Source organism: Pantherophis guttatus, chromosome 4 (genome assembly GCF_059756535.1).
Source record: "Pantherophis guttatus breed Tessera chromosome 4, ASM5975653v1, whole genome shotgun sequence".
Lineage (NCBI taxonomy): Eukaryota > Metazoa > Chordata > Lepidosauria > Squamata > Colubridae > Pantherophis > Pantherophis guttatus.
The window spans coordinates 45,305,624-45,318,889 of record NC_142066.1 but is presented as its reverse complement, the minus strand read 5'-3'; the positions used below and the strand labels follow the sequence as shown (position 1 = coordinate 45,318,889).

The 13,266-nt window shown below is 42.1% G+C and overlaps 1 protein-coding gene across 6 annotated transcripts in view; it reads right to left on the bottom strand.

The window, feature by feature from the left end:
- Window positions 1–1,303, bottom strand: part of ZNF652 (zinc finger protein 652) — a 44,373-nt gene extending 43,070 nt beyond the window's left edge. For 4 of the 6 annotated variants that reach the window (XM_034415481.3, XM_087892040.1, XM_034415482.3 and 1 more), the window contains exon 1: window positions 1,069–1,303. The gene's annotated coding sequence lies outside the window, so the exon portion shown is untranslated. Of the gene's footprint in view, window positions 1–817; window positions 960–1,068 lie in introns of all 6 variants that reach the window. The other 2 variants (XM_087892039.1, XM_087892041.1) reach the window with 1 other exon arrangement.
- Window positions 1,304–13,266: the final 11,963 nt, after the last annotated feature.

Genomic DNA, 13,266 nt, shown 5'->3' with positions numbered 1-13,266 from the left:
AATTTCTCTCACAATATCATTCTCAACATTTATCAGAATATACTGTTGATTAACATACAGCAAAGGATTAGCACTTGAATAAGATGTATTCTTATGTAAAATGTCTGAATTCGAATTTCATATTGATGTATCACCAAAAACCTAATACACAGCCATGTTTTATGAAAACCACATACTGTCAAGTATTTTATAACCATGCATACATTGATATTTTATTTATTAATCTATTTGGACAACTTCAGTGTATTTCACAACTGGGGAAGAGCATGAGAGATAACTTCGGATTTCTTTTTATTTACGTTATTAGAACTACAGCAAATCTTTATCAAATGCAAATTCAGTGGAGATTATTTTTAGTAGATATATAAGAATGCAGTCTTTGTAAATTGGAAAGGAAAAACCATATATAATATGTCAAAAAAAATATTGTATAGCATTTCTTGTTTATAATCACCAAGGACCTTTTTGCTTTCTGGAATTCAGAAAACAAAAAAAGAACTGTTAATGTAAGAATGCAAATTACAGATGGTACTACTTCCTAATCTTGAGATATTTCAAAGCTAAATATTTCAGATGATGAAGTCTAATCATTTTTAAAGCGTCAAAGTAAATATTTTTTCTATATATCTCTCTCAAGCCAACTTCTATCTCTGCTTTTCAAAATTTTATGTTTCAAATAAAATCCAACTTAAAGCCTTCAAAGTAACCAAGCTCATAACCATTTCCATTAGCTCTATGATCTCCACTTCTGCAGAGTGAATGGTGGCTGTAAGAAATATTGCTCCAAATACAAGAGTTTCAAGATAAACATGACTACCTGAAAAGCTATGTCCTCTGGGCTAAATCTTGCTAACTTTATCCATAGCATATCAATATTCAGTTGCTTTGAACATGTTCAGATGTACATTTGTCGAAATATACTTTTATTTTGCTGGAAACCTGTATCACTGCTGCACTTCCTGGAAAAGTGGGAGATAACTAATCGAAGGAATGAGGTTTGGGGGCTCATCAAGGGAAACTTGCCCTGCTCCTTCTGCCAAGTGGGCCTCTTGTCTTGCACGAACTCACCCAGGCCGGGATCGTCCGCTGTTGTTGCCTCCACCGCTCCATCGCCGCCGCCGTCGCCGCGATCCATGCTTAGGCGGGGGAGGGGAGGGGGAAGGAGAGGGCGGTCAGGGCCCTCCTTCCTTCCTGCCCTCCCCTGGTTAGAGCCCCCGCCGCCGCCTGTTTTTAGGACCAGGCCTTGGCCCCTCTGCAGCTACCTCTGCCGTGGTTCTGCCTATCCTTCGCTCGCCCTCCCTGCCGCTGCTGCCGCTGCCGCCGCCGCCGCCGCAGCGCTACGTGGCCCTCGCCGCAGCCAACCAAGGCAGTCAGTCAGTCAACCTCACAATTACGCCAGCCCTGCCCCCCCCCTCCGTTCCCGACTCGTTTTTTCCTTAAGCGTCGCTCTCTGGCTAGTCCTGAGGAAGACAACGAGTGCGCCTGCGTAGAAGCTCTCGCGCGAGAGCGCGCGGCTTTCCTCAGTTTTTTTTTCTCCTCTCAGCGATTTCTGCTTCTCCCCACCCCCACCCCCTCCCCGGGCTGGGCCTGTTTCCTGCGCGCGCATAAGCGCGAGTCCCTACCGTGAGCACCAGTTAGTCCATAGTCATCTCTTTATTTTGCTCGCCGTGCCACACACACACACACACACACACACACACACACAAACGGCCTCGTCTCGGGCGAATGAACGCGCTCACGTTACAATGGAAAGGTTGGTTGATCAGCGCGTGCGTGATAAAAATCAATATCTGCGCGTTCGGGGGGGGGCATGCTCTTTGCCTCAGGTGAGAGCCGAGTACAAGAAAAAAAGGCGGGGTGGGGGGAGAAACAAAGCATAAAATATCCCCCGCCATAGCAGAAAAACACCGGCTGTATGTGTACGCGCATGTGCGTGCGCGCTGGAAGAAGCCTCTGATTGAACATACGTGCTGAAGAATGCCCATTTTTTTCGTCGAAGCTTTTCATAAATAACATCTGATTCTTGATACACCCCAAAGCCTTATTCAAAGGGCTTATTAAGATTGGTTCACGCTCTCCATTGAATAAAACAATTTTGTCTGGAATATTTTAGTAGGCGTCCTTATTAAAAGTTTTTAACGTGAAACAAAACAATTGTTAAAATGAGAAGAATTCAAAAAGAATAGTTTTGCCCACAAAAAAAACCCTAATGATTTTTTAATATGTTAGTGCTGAATTAGTCAGAAAAGGTAAATCAGAATCTAATGGCACATTTCTCTATATACATTTCTCTAGATACAGAATGAAAATACTGTACTGTTGGGGTGGTAATAGACTTGGGAAAGTTGCTCTTGAGTGAGATGAGTGATCTCTAAATTTCATAAAGCTACCGTAATTAACTAACCACATGTAGATTGATCTGTAGAGGAATTGTACAAAATACAAACAAGACTAACTTGAAGAAATAATTCAGCAACTACAATGACATTTTTAGGTTATTTGCTGAACATATTGTTGCCTAAGAAACTCAAGTACTAGAGTGACATGGAGTTTTAAAGGACCTAGTTCGTGAATTTGAAAGAAACACTCAATTCCTTTGTAAAGTGGCTTTTTCACACACACCCTACCTACATGAACCACAAATATCTCAGACAAAACCAAAAGCATTTTATTAAAACTGGTGAAATCTTCATCTAAACTGCAGAAAGAGAATGCATAAATTCAATATACAGTATGTCTTGCATCAGCAAGCCACAAATCAAACAATAAAAGATATTGATTAGATGTGAGAAAAGATAGAAACCATTAAAACATGTTGTATCTTCCCCCTTTCATTTCTTCAACAACAATTAAGAATTTCAGAATGTTTAATTGTGAGTTTCCTAAAAGAGCTGGTTTTCGCTCATCAAAGGAGGAAATGGCTTTTGCTAAAAGGAAAAATATGGTTTATCATATTACTAAAACTCATGTCTGTAACCTTTAACTGTGAAACAAAGCATCATACAGCAACAGTTTTTGAAGTTAGGTACCTCAAATAGGCTAACTTACAGAATGTATTCAAAAACTGGTATGACTCACATGAAATTTGAATTTAGCAAATGTTATAAAACCTTTTATGACATAATACAAAATATCACAAAACCTCTGCTGTGAGTCAACCCCTGGAGATTGTGCTATACAGTTCAACATAGGCTAATTCAAAGCAGATATAGCCCTGAATATTTCCCTGAATTTCAACTTTTCCTGTGAAGGCCCTACATTAGAAGCTCTGCTGTTGTTGCGACATTGAGGAATTCGGTAAGAAAATATCTTTAAAATGATGATCCAACAAATCACAGATGGTTTAGTGGTTTCCTAAACTTCAAAAGTATGCACAGACGCCATGCTGAAATACTAATATTAAAATGCTAATAACAAATAATTCCAGATAATAATACCACAACAAGCATAGCTTACCCAGCTCAGTGAAGGACAAAAATTGTGAAGTGCGTGATATTTATCTTCAATATTTTGTGTCTGACATTGTTGCCTTCAACCTGACTGGGATTTCTATGTGGCTAAGAATTCTGACAATAATTGTACAAAGACATCTATCTAGAAGGCACTCAACTTCAGGGAAGCCTGCAATATATTATTGCAGCAATAAATATTAATTTTGTAATGAAGGCTTAAGCCTATCTTATTGATAGGTCTAAAACCAATAAAAGCATTTGGATTCCTTCTTTGGATTCCATCATTTAAATAGAGGTATATTGCACAATTGTCACTGGACATATATAACTCAGTACTGGCTAGCTGTAGCCTATAGAACCCAAATACTTCAGTCATGATTGTTGCTAGAAAGACCTAGAATTTAGAAATAGTTCAAATGCCCCAAAGTTCAGCCCCAGGGCAAAATTCTTATTATTTATTTTTTATTTAAGTCTGGGCAGTTTACAGAATATTTAAAATTTGAAAAGACAATAACAACAAGAAACTAAAAGTTAAAGATTGTTTAGTTAAAAAGTTAAAAATTTGGTTAAAAGGAGATCATCCTCACCAAAGGCATGGGTGAATAGTTCTTCAAAACACTACAGAGTGGGATCACTTGGATCTGGGGGGGGGGGGATTTTGTTATATAGGAATCTTCTTCTAAAGAGACTGCTTTTAAGGTCCTGGCAGAGGGCATTACTTAACTGAAGGATCTCAGACACCAACAATGTCAGATCAAGTCAACCAGGCAGATATTATGTGAGATGGGTGGATCCTCAAGTACCCTGAAGCAGATGGAGTAAGTGCAGCTTCCACAGCAAATGTATTACATGGGTATATTGAGGCATGCCCTTCACTGCTTTTATCACTGCATTCTGGACCAGTTGGAGCTTCTGGGTGGTCTTCAAGGGCATTCTCATAGAGTGTGTTTCAGTAGTCAAGCCATGAGTGACCAGAGTCCCCTGATCTAGAAAAGGGCACAACTGGCACACTCCTTAGTTTTCATGGCATAATGGTTTAAAAATTAACACTAACCTTCCTGTTAGATATTGACAGGATAGTCTTCCCTCTGGTCCACTATTTGAGTGGGAAGAATGCTTGAATACAATTCGATAGTTTCACTGACAGCCTCCTATTAAAGGGCTGGCTGTCAGAGAGGCTAGCTGCTGGATTGTAAATAATTGCTGAATAAAGAGCTGTTGTCTGAAGCCTGTCTCCAGTCTCTTCAATCCACTTATCTAACACTGGTGACGAAGGTGGGATCTCTGAAGAAGCACTGTGACCAAAAAGAGCTGACAATGAGACAATCCAGCCAGGCGGCAAAAGCGAATGGTGGCCATCTTGTGCGCCAAATTCAAACACCCGGAACTGCGGCAAGCATGTCTGCGTTCCACCTGCCTGCACCATTCGACCCAGCGAAGGAGAAATGGGGCACTTATATGACGAGTTTTGAGTGCTTCTCGGGTTGTCAGACAACTGGAAAAGAGCGCTGTTCCTGAGCCACTGCGGGCACAACGTATTCGACACCACTGAATCCTTGTCCGAACCAACTCTGGTACAATCCGTACCATGGCAAGTGCTGCAAAATGCACTAAAGACCTACTACACTCCTGCATCTTCTAAAACAGTGAGGCATTATGAATTCAGGCACCGAATGCAACAGGACGGAGAGTCTATCAATCAATATGTCGCTGCGCTACAAAAGGCCGCTGCCCACTGTGAGTTTTAGAGACTTGGACGATATTTTAATTGACCAAATTTGTGGCGTAAAAGACGACCAGCTGCAGCAGAGACTTTTGGCCAAGACTAATCTGACTTTGCAGGCTGTGTTGCATGAAGCAAGGGCAACTGAGTCATCAAACAGAACGGCCAAGTCCCTTCAGAAGCTTGCTACCGTTCCGGCAGCAACAAAACCAATCACCACCATACATAAGAGCCATCGTCAGGATGAGGAATCTGAAAGTAGCGAGGATGAGGTCTATCACATGGAAAGAAAGAGACCCACAGAGCACGAGAGTAAGAGGCAACAATGTGCCAGCTGCAGGGGTCATCACCCTAGGGCATCCTTCCATTACAGGGATACCATCTGTCGCCGATGCGATAAAAAGGGACATTTGGCAAGAGTCTGCTGAGCGAACCTGACCATCAGTCATCGAGCAGCTGCAGATGTGCCAAAATCAGAAGCCCCAAGACTATTTAAGCAGGAAATGTGGAAGCCAAGGTGCGAAACTGTCAACGCAAGAGCACCAGAAACAAACTGCCAAATAAGAATAGGACAGGCAAGCAACCCCTGCAGGAAGAAATTACATGTCACTGTGCAAATCGAAGGGTCGCCCTGTGACATGGAAATTGACACTGGGTCGTCGGTAAAAATCATCTCCTGGCAGGCATTGAAGGCTGTGGTCTGAAGGATCCAAAACAACCAACTAGAGCGCCAGCACTTGCGGCTTAGCGACTACCAGGGAATCGGATCCCTGTTATCGGCTGCGGAACCTTCAAAGTCCAGTTCAACAAATTCCTGGGCGACCTGTCCTTAACAGTTGTTGGCAGAGATCTACCAAACCTGCTCGGCTTGGACTGGTTTGAGTCCCTCGGACTGGGAGTGACTGGCATCAACGCTATCACCAGCTCGTGGGCTGATGACCTGATCCGGGAGTTCCAAAATGTGTTTAATCTGGAACTCGGCAAGTATGTGGGTACTCTAATATTGTTTAGTCTAGATCCCAGGGTAGTGCCAATTCGGTTAAAGCCCTGGAGGGTTCCTTTTGCCCTCAAACCCAGGATAGACAAGGAGCTAGATAAACTGATCTGGCAAGGCATACTTGAGCCAGTTGACCACACTAAGTGGGAAACCCCTATTGTCACCCCGGTCAAAAGTGATGGTTCTGTGCGGATCTGCGCTTATTATAAGTGCACTGCTGAGGCCCAAACCATTGTAATGCACAGAGGGGCATTCAAATGTCACAGTTTTCAATTTAGTGTTAGCGTTGCGCCGGGACATCACACAGAGTGTGATGGAAAGACTATTGCAGAAAATTTCCGGTGTAGTACCATACTTCGATGATGTTTTAATTACTGCCAGTGACGAGCAGCAACTTCGTTCCCGTCTAAGGGAGGTGCTGTCAAAATTTAGGGCTGCAAGGCTCTGAGTAAAGGGCAGCAAATGACAGATCAGAGTCCCTGAAGTAGAGTTCCCGGGGTACAGAATAAATGAGGAAGGCATACATTCTACCCAAAGCAAAGTCAAGGAATTCAGGAAGCCCCAACTCCACGGAAGCAGACTGAATTGCAAGCTTTTCTGGGCTTGCTCAATTTCCATAGTGTCTTCTTAAAAAATAAGGCCACCGTTGCTGAATCACTCCACAAACTATTAGCCAAGAAGAGCCTTTGGGTCTGGGGACCCAAAGAAGCTGCCACTTTTGCTGCAGTAAAACATCTCCTTTCTGCTGACAGTTTTTAAATTCAGTACAATGGCACTCTGCCATTGGTACTGGTTTGTGACGCCTCTCCCTTCAGTGTGGGGGCTGTGCTTAGCCACCATCTCCCTAATGGAACTGAGGCCCCAGTCACCTACTTTTCCAAGATGCTATCCGGTGCGGAGAGAAACTATAGCCAGCTGGACAGGGAAGCGCTGGCTGCGGTGGCCGAGTCAAGCGATTTCACAAATACTTGTTTGGGAGGGATTTTTTTTTTTGATTTGATTTATATGCTGCCCTTCTCTGGAAACTCAGGGCGGCTTACAATGCGTTAAGCAATTTTGACTTGGTTACGGATCACAAACCTCTATTAAGACTCTTGGGGGGTGGTGACTGCCCCACATCGGTGGCCTTGTCACCCTGTTTTACGAGGTAGGCCATTTTCTTATTGGTGTACTGCTGTAAACTGATTCACCGACCTGGAAAGACATTGGGACATGCCGATGCTCTCAGCAGATGCCCTCTACCTGACTTATTGGACAACCCAGCCCCGGGCATTCCTGTTCTCCTCATTGATTGCCTGGACTCTGGCCTCATGACTTCTGCCTCTGTGGCAAAGCACTCGGCTAAAGATGTGATGTTCAAAAAACTTTTGAACTGGGTTTGGAGGGGATGGCAAAGGGCCCATTTGGCATTGAGTTTAAGCCATTTGTGGTTAGTCAACATGAGATATCAGCACAAGGGGGTTGTTTACTATGGGGAGACCGGGTAATTCTATCACCAAGTCTAAGGTATTCTATACTAAAAGCATTGCATGAGGGACATCCGGGGATTGTCTGGATAAAAGCTCTGGCCCGAAGTTTTGTATGGTGGCCCAACATGGACCAGGAAATACAGGAATGGGTAGCCAAGTGCCAACCTTATCAGGAATCATGGTTCGTTCCCCCTAAAGCACCCATCCAAGAGTGGGGTCACACTAGAGCCCCCTGGTCTAGGATTCACATTGATTTTGCTGGGCCCTTTCATTGCCAAACTTTCTTAGTGGTTGTGGATGCCTACTCCAAGTGGCTGGAGATCATCCTAATGGGCACCACTACTGCGGACACAGTTATCAAAGTGCTCCGTGAACTATTCGCCACTCATGGTCTGTCTGATGTCCTCGTATCGAACATTGGCCCGCAATTTACGGCCACCCAATTTGAGTTTTTCTGGCAGAATTTGGAATACACCATGCCCTCATAATACCCTTTCATCCGACCAGTAACGGCTGAAGGGTCTGTTAGGTCTGCCAAGGAGGCATTGGGCAGGTTGGCACCAGGAGACTGGCAAGAGCAGATAGACAAATTCCTCCTGTACCAACACATAACACCCAGTGGTCACAGGAAGAAGCCCGGCGGAACTCTTGATGGGTTGCCGGCTTTGGTCAGTCTTAGACCGACTGCACCCAAATTATGCCCCCGAAACAACAAAAGAAATTCAAAACCGCACCAGGTCCTTTAGCATCGGGGACCTCGTTCACTCACAAAACTTTGCCGAAGGACTCCTAGGGCTACCTGGCAAGATAGAAAAAAATCACATGGCCCAAGTCGTATATTGTTAGGCTTAACGACAGGTGCCAATGGAGGTGGCACATAGACCAACTACGTAGCCGCCACAGTCAATATAAAGATAGTCTAGAAGTTGAGCAACAGGAATTTAACTCTAATCCCTTCCTAGCAGACTCAAGCCCGATGGAACCGGAGAACCCACCTGAAGAACCGGGAATCCAGCGATGCTCCTCCCACGAAGCGGTTCCCGTAGAGTCCAAGGCCCCACCCGAAAGTTTCTAGGACTTTCCATGGGCGGAGCAAAAGGCAGCAGCAGGCACAACTTCTCAGCCTGCCGCTGCCACACCAACTGAGCCACGCAGGTCAAGTAGAGCTAGCCAATGCGCTACCTACCTGCACGACTACGTACGTAAAGTGGATTGCTCTAACTAAAAGGGGAGGGGTGTTAAGATATTGACAGGATAGTTTTCCCTCTAGTCCGCTGTTTGAGGGGGAAGAATGCTTGAATACGATTGGCTAGTTTCACTGACAGCCCCCTATAAAAGGGCTGGCTGTCAGAGAAGCTAGCTGCTGGATTGTATATAGATGCTGAATAAAGAGCTGTTGTCTGAATGAAGCCTGTCTCCAGTCTCTTCAATCCACCTATCTAACACTTTCTGTCATTGTGGCAGAAGGCACATAAAAATAATAATGTAAGATATAATAATAACCATAATATGGTTTAAAATTCAACTCTCCCCTTGCACTGAAATAAACTGAAATGGCACTCTCATTATGTATCACATCCATTAAAGCATATCTTTCACCCTCTTCAGGAATCAAGTCAAAACACCATGTGCAAAGCATCCCATGGGCAAATGTGTTATTCCAGTTTTCAGATTGTTTGGGTTGACTGCAGTTTTTCCTCCTCTTTGATTTCAGTTTTGGGCATGAAAGGACATATTGCCTAGGCAGAAAAGAAAAGAAACATAACAAAACACACCTGTCTCTACTCTGTAATCTGTTTGCTAATAGATAGAGTGACATAGAAATTTCTTTTCAGGTATTATCATTTCTGTGATTTTCCTTTTGTTTTCTTGCCTCTGGAAGTTGCAGATTCTTAACCTACTTTTCACGGAGGTGCTTTCCAGCCCTCAGTATTTTTCATGGCCTTTTTCTAGGTTGTGATTCCAATTTCCGCCTAACATTTTCACTTGGCAGCAGCTCAAAACTTGAATTCTTCTAAATTAACATATGGCTTCTCTATCTTAAAACATGTTTGACAAATAGATAATTTTAGTCCCTGGACTTAACGATTTTAGTTTTTTTCTCTTTTGATATCTATGGATATTTCTTGGAAATAAGCTCCATTTTATTAAGAAAAAAAAAATCCTATAAACACTTATGCTATAATTTTCAGGCTAATTGTTTTTTGAATAAGTGATGTCACGCAAATTAGAGAAAAGTAAATCAAATAAATTAAAAACGTGGAGAAAAAAGAAGATGAAACTAGCTAGATCTAATTTATACCAATATCCTTCACTCACCTATATATTTCTGTCCTTGGAAACCATCTTTGCTCCCGTTACAGTACAAATAGTTCTCCACTTACAATGGTTACAACAGCACTAAAAAAGTGACTTATGACCATTTTTCACACTTATGACCTTTGCAGCACCCCCATGGTCACGTGATTTACATTCTTATGTTTGACAACTGACTCATATTTATTACGGTTGCAGAGTCCCAGAGTCATGAGATTGATCACCTTTTGCAGACTTCTGACAATGAAAGTCAATGGGGAAACCTGATTCACTTAACAACCAGGTTACTAATTTAACAACTGCAGTGATTCATTTAACAAATGTGGCAAGAAAAGTCATAAAATGAAGCAAGACTCACTTAACAAATTTCTCACTTAGCAACATAAATCTTGGGCTCAATTGTGATTGTAAGTTGAGGAGTACTTATATATCCAAACATCAGGATAAAGAATCTTTGTCCTTTATTCAGTCAAAATCTTCCTCTCAGCCCATTCACTCTTCCTTTTATTTTTGCATATAGCATAGCATAGCATAGCATAGCATAGCATAGCATAGCATAGCATAGCATAGCATAGCATAGCATAGCATAGCATAGCATAGCATAGCATAGCATAGCATAGAATAGAATAGAATAACAGTTGGAAGGGACCTTGGAGATTTTCAAGTCCAACACCCTGCTTAGGTAGGAAGCCCTATACTATTTCAGACTAATGGTTGTCCAATCTCTTCTTAAAAACTTCCAGTGTTGCTCTTTATGTATTCTTGGGTCACTGAAAATGGAGACAAAAGGCAAAAGTTTTCACTTCTTTTAATCCAAAGGCAAAGCTAAAATGTCTGCATCTGGTATTGGGAATCTGTTCTAATTCAGTTTTAACTCTCCCTCTGGTAAAGAAGAGAGGCTTCTTTTCCTCTCAGATCGATTTGGACCAAGAAGGAAGATTTAGCACTAAGTTTCTAACACACAAGTACAAAGGAGAGAACATAACAGAAGTGCACAAGAAAGCAGTCACAAAAGGGAGTAAAGAAATAATCCTCGAATCCTTTATGGCCCCACTAGGTCTGTATTTCCACCATTTCTGCTCTTACAAGCAGTTCTTTTTCACTAAAAGAGCTGTCAAAGGTTCCAAAGGATATTAGCTAGAGGGATGGCCACAGAGGAAACTGGCAGGAATAGCAAAGAGACTTTTTGCTTCTGTTTACAGCATGATTTTGTGGGGCTAGAGAACTAGACTAGACTTTTGTGGGATTAGAGACAAAAGAGGCTGTAGCAGTTAGATTGGAGCCTAGACCCCCACTACATGTGAGGGAGTCTGCTTAATAGATTCCCTTTTCTTCTACCAAAAAATCCTAAGTCTACCTATATTGTAAATGGCAATGGGAACATCTAGAGATAACAAGTATCTAGCGTTAACATGGATATGTTGGCCACTAAGAAATGTATCACATAGGTACAGGACAAAAATGAGTGTAAATAGGCTTCCGGTTTGGTTTCCGTCGTCGCCAGACGGTCTTTCGGGACCGCCAGCCTCATCGCCCGTAAGAGCCGTCTCTACAGCTGAGAGACGGCTCGAAAAACTCCGTCTCATTGAGGAGACGTGAGAGAGAGCCGGCGAGAACAGGTAGAGCCCTCTGCGAACTCCCCAGAGTTTTTTCTTTACTCTTGGGGAGGAAGCAGAATGTGGCTCCCTATCCAGCTCGCCGCTGCTCCGGGCTTCGGAGCCAGGCGATGAGACCAACCCAATCAACGAAAACTAACAGATTGTCTGAACAAGCAGGATGAAATCCGGATCTGGGACTCTAAATTGCAAGTATTTCTAACAACCCTATGAGTGATTTTAAAAGTGAAGAAAGAGTGAAAAGGGGCGGGGGGAAAGAAAGTTTAAAATGGCGACTGGCTGAGGCTTGAGAAGAAAGCTGAAAGCGAAAGTCCTTCCATTTGAATAGTTTAATACGTTACAAAGTATCTGAAACAATAGTGCTGGCTAGAAGCGAAGAGAAAAATTCCTATTTCATGCTTCTTTCTTCTTAGAGACTTGATATTGATATTGTTTGGAGAGAAGTCTTTTTCTTTAAAAAGAGTTTGTTTGTGTGGCAGGATGGCGTTAAAACTGACAAAGCCAGACAACCAAGCTGTGGGGGGGGTGTGCTCCATTTACAAATCACATGAACAAGTTTTGAGCTTGCAGATGCAGAAGAATGGCTTTAAAGACCTAAAGGAATTTGTTTTGGAGGAGATGGCAAGACATGATGAGATTGTGAACCAGAATCTTGAAAAATTTAGACAGGAAATTAAAAGTTGGTACAACAAAAGTATGATAACCTGAAACGATATATTGTAACAGCTTTGAAAAGCTTTTCAGAAATAATTATAAAGATGGATAAAGATATCAACTTAGAAATAGAGTCTAAAATGAAGGAAGCTGATTATAAGATTCATAATCTGGATAATAAAATACAAAGAATTGAAAATGATTTGATAAATATTCAAGAAAATAGTCCAGAAGTAGAGTCTAAAATAAAGGAAGCTGATCACAAGACTTACAATGCAGATAATATAAAACAAAGGATTGAAAATGAAGTCACAATGATGCAATTCAGATCCATGGAATTTGTGGTCAGAATGAGGGGAATACAGGAAAATAACAGAGATGATTTGAGAAAGATGTCTGCTGAAGTTCTGGCTGTGATTTTAAAGGTTAGTCCTGAAGAGGTATCCTGTAAGATTGATAAGGCCTACAGAGTAAATTCTTGGGTGACAAAGCAAAGGCAGTTGCCTAGAGATGTGGTGATTTACTTTACTGATAAAGGAATAAGAAATGATATTGTGCAAAAGTCTTTTAACTCCACTCTAGAAATGAATGGAAGGAAGATTTGGATATATAAAGAGCTGCCATCCAAGATGTTAAAAGATAGAAAGGACTTTGGATTTTTGGTGACTGAATTAAAGAAACGAAACATCCCATTTAGGTGGGATGCTCCAGTTGGTATAATATTGAGATATCAAGGAGAAAGATACCAACTAAATACTGTTGAAAAAACGGAAGAATTTTACTACAAGGTTTTTAAAATGGATCCAACATCTCCACGTATGTCATCAGTGTTAGGAACACAGGAGGGGGATAAAGAAAAGCAAAATGAACAAGAGATTGAAACTCAGGAGGTAATGGAAAAACAACAAGTTACAGAGGCCTTTTTGGATGAGCCGCTTTTGGATTCTCTTTCAGAGGCTATAGTTGGATCACCTATAAATATAAGAGAGGTGGCTTTGGATTTCGATTTGATGTCTAATCAAGTTATAGACCAGCATGT